The sequence below is a fragment of the Galeopterus variegatus genome, unplaced genomic scaffold (genome assembly GCF_000696425.1).
Source record: "Galeopterus variegatus unplaced genomic scaffold, G_variegatus-3.0.2 Scaffold390, whole genome shotgun sequence".
Taxonomy (NCBI): Eukaryota; Metazoa; Chordata; class Mammalia; order Dermoptera; family Cynocephalidae; genus Galeopterus; species Galeopterus variegatus.
In genome coordinates, this window is record NW_007726501.1 from 65,370 (window position 1) to 69,397 (window position 4,028).

The 4,028-nt window shown below is 44.5% G+C and overlaps 1 long non-coding RNA gene across 1 annotated transcript; it reads left to right on the forward strand.

Moving 5' to 3' along the window:
• The first annotated feature begins 804 nt into the window (after positions 1-804).
• On the forward strand, positions 805-1,522 carry LOC103586888. The gene is made up of 2 exons (XR_550186.1): positions 805-911; positions 1,451-1,522. It is a non-coding gene; the product is annotated as an uncharacterized LOC103586888 (long non-coding RNA).
• The last annotated feature ends 2,506 nt before the right edge of the window (positions 1,523-4,028 follow it).

Consider the following 4,028-nt stretch of genomic DNA (forward strand, 5'->3'; position numbering starts at 1 on the left):
GGTGATTCCAATTGCTCACAACGCTTGCTCTGCCTTGTTCTGCAGGTATTGGCCAGTGGCTAGTTTTCTGTGAGAGGTGCTCTATTGCCTTCCATCAGGTCTAAACAATGCACACATATTTTTAAATTGTAGACAATCAATGCTATCATCTCTAATCTACAGATGAGAAAATTGAGTTTATAAACAAAAATGAGACTCAAAACAGTGGCTGAAATTCAGATCTCCTAATCATTGGAACTATAATACTTAACTGATTCAATGGTTCTCATACACATGGGGTGGGCGGTGGAGGGTGGACAGACATTTTAAAAAGAAAAACAGAGGTGGCTACATAATAAAAAAGACGTCAGCTGCTGGTCCTGTTATTCAGGCGCCTTGTGCTGTCACTGGAGACACCAGGACAGCTGACACACTTTTCACGTGGGCCACTGTTCAATCACCCACAGGTCTCACCAGTGAATCAGTCACATGGTGAAGGCCCTCACCTTCAGGATGGTCTGAGAAGCCTCTAGTCTTTTTGGTCTATCATTCTTTTGATGAATCAAAAGACTATTTATTAGATTTATTTGAATCATAGCAGCATCTACAAAGTAAGAGTATGATAGCTAAAGTGTAATCTCTCTTTCTATGGAGAGAAAGTGTGGTGATTTGAAATCTCATTTATCAGTCAGGATGGATTAAGTTATGCTGCAATAACAAACAAACATTTCAGTAGTGTAAATAGTAAAGGTTTACTTCCCCCTCCCTCCCTTCCATGGTATTCTCAGGTGGTAGGGGGGTTCTACTCCATTTTTCATCACTCAGGTTTCCAGCAGGATGGAGCCTCTCCCTCTGGAATGCTGCCAGTTGCCAGAGCAGGGAAATTGGGATGTGTGAATCACGCACCTGCTCTCAAAGTCTTCCACAAGGAGGTGACACACATCATTTCTCTTCATGCCCTTTGGCCAAGGCAAGTCCCATGGCCATACCTAGCTTCAAGGGCATGGGGATGTGAAATCCTACCAAATGCCTGGAAGAAGGGGAGGGAGGGACCAGTGAATGACAGAAATGACTGCCACTCTCCATATGCCTTTGTCAAATTTCTCTTCTAATGTTACATAAAATGGATTTATTAGAGGAAGAGGTAGAGGAGAAAGGACAAAATACAATGAAATTTAATTGGTATTCTATTCCCTTGGGCACTGCTGGAATAAGGACTAGACCAAAGCATGCTTTGCTTTAGAAAATTATGTGTTTTATTGATAATGCAAATGCATCTTAAAATGTATCTTAGGGAAAGGTTTCAAATAAGACTTGTGAGTTCTTTAGAAAAATGGTTGGTGCCCATTGATAAAAATTTCTTTAAATTTCTTTATTTTTTAAATTCTGTACTAAGACAGCATAGTTGAACCCCTGGTGAATTAGCTCATCCCGTACTAGTTCATGGCCATAATTATATCCTTAATTCCAGGTGCCTTCTGATAGAGCAATGGGCTGATCAAAAAGGAGAGACGTTGAAGAGATACGGTGAAAAACAAAAAAACAAAAATGAACCAACAAAAAACAGTATCAGGAAAACAAAACTCAGCACACATGATAACTTATGGGAGAACAAGCAAGAGCTTTAACTCCACAGGCAATAAGTCTGGATTTATCATCATTATCATTATTGTTGCTGCAGAATCACTCACTCTGATCCTTTTAAACTAGGCTTACCTAGTCATTAACACAAGGCTCCAACGGATCTCACCAAAGTCAGATATGTGAACAGATAAACTCACTTATTCAATAAATATTTATTAGGCATGTATTATTTGCTGGCACTGTTACAGGAAACAAACATGAATTCTTGCTTTAAAGGAACAAAATAAATTTTAAATCTTAGGTTAACTTAAAAGTGATGATTACAGTTATTTATTTTTAAATATCTTATAACCCAGACTTTTCCATTTGCACATTAGATAAAATGAGTGTTCCAGTCCTTGGGTAATCTTGGTGGGAGCGCTGCATCCAGTCCCCAGGGCCACTGTGCACCCCAGCAGATCAGTTCTTCCTGCCTCGAGGCACTGCAGGATCCAGAGGACCCACACAACGTGGGGACAGGAGGAGGAGATCCAGTCTCCTCGGTCCTCTGCTCACTTCCTACATCACATCAGGAAAGGTACCTGACTTCTGTGCTGAATTTCTCCATCAGTAAAATGAGGTCGATATTTCCTCCTTCTGTTCCCACTCCTCCCAGAGTGCTCCATGGATTAACTACCTGTGATCTAGAAAGTGCTCTAAGTGCCTTGTAGTAAGGGGTGGTTTCAAAGGCAATGTTCTACTTTGAAGTGCCCCTGAAGAAGCCAGGGCATGATCCTGGTGTCTGGCTTCTCAAGTGAAGGATCTACCTATCCAGCGATTCAACTTGATTTGCCCAACTCTCATTTACTGAGGGATCCGGCCTCAGGTAAGTTTGGAATGTGAAGATGAAAACAGTTCTTGTCCTCAAATATCTCGCAATTTGGTGGCAGAAGTGCCATGGGCTAACTGAACTAAGTGTGCTAGACAAGGTGTAAATTACATAGAGACTCCAGAGAGAAGAGCCTTTGAGACGGGAGCTGACTATGGATACAGCACGCTTGGAGTTTAAAAAACCTGGGCCCACCATTATGTCAAGCTCCTCACTAAGCCTGGCAAGTGTAAGTACTCATTAAATGCTTGTTGAGTGAATAAGTGAATAACTGACCTATTCCCAGCATTGGGTGAATTGGGCCATTTTTCCAAGTACAGAATGTGAATATAATGCCAGTCTCTCAGGGTTGTGGTGAGGACTCCAGGGGAAAATGCATCTTAAAATACCAAGCAAATCACTAATACCTGGCAAACGCCTGCTTGGCAAAAAGGTGATTCGAGGTGGTAGGAAGGCGGGAAGATGGACACGGGGAGGACTGCTGTGGGGTGAGGTGTTCAGGTGGTGTGAGAATGAAATGCAGAAATTTGGTATAAATAAAAAACATTGACAACTTGTCTCCTTCCACAAACCAGAATTTGCCAAGTTGTTTAAAAACAACAACAAAACTCTCACCAGGAGAGAGAGTGGTGCTAGCAGAGGACAGGGCTGAGGTGTTCAGAACCTTGAACAGCAGAGACAGGTGGGAGCAGATGGAAGAAGAGAAAACCAAGGAGCACATTGGGACAAGGCAGGGACACGGTGGCTGGAGGGGCTGGATGCAGGCTCCTGGCCCGACTGCTGGATGTTGTCTAGTCCCTGCTCCCTAAGATGCTCTTGAATGTGACCCTCCTCTGATGTCCCCTGTCTCCATCATCCAGACCAGCAGGGCCTTTATCGTTTGGCTCAGCCCCTTCCTTGAGTCTCCCTCACGTCCCACAGTCAGGGAGCTGGCAAGAACTAGGGATTCCATTTTCAGAAGCACAACCTTAGCTCTCTCTTGCCTCCAGCTGCATCCCAGGACTCTTGCTGGCATCCTCCTGCTTCCCCGTCTGCGCCCCATCAGGCGCTGGCCCAGCGCCATGTGCGTCTTTGTGGGAGGCTGCTCTGCTCAAGCTCCTGTCCTGACTTCCCCTTCCTCCCATTACCTGTCCACTCCTCTCGGCCTCCTCGCTTCCTCCTGGCACTGTGCCTGTGTGAATACCATAACCACCTCCCTCACATAGACTTGGGATTATTTTGCATGTTTCCAGTAAGGTCTAACACATGATTGGCACATGGTGCACTTCCAACATGCTTATCGCATGTTCCAATGCAGGAATGATAGTTCCCACCACCCTGCCCACAGCCTAACAATGTTACTACTTTTCCTAAGCACACAGGCCTTGGGAAGCACATCACACTTTGCAAAATGATTTTACCTCTACTGTCTCTTTTGCACACCACACAACTCTATGGAGAGCTAGAGAACTTGAAAAAATTCCATGGTTTGCCCAAAGTCAACAGACCTGAGGGTGAGATTGGAGCTCCAGTCCTGGCCTTGTAGGAGTCATTTCTCCTGCGGCCTGGCTCCCAGCTGAGAAACTGCAAAGCCTGAGTCATAACAGCCCCAAATCTC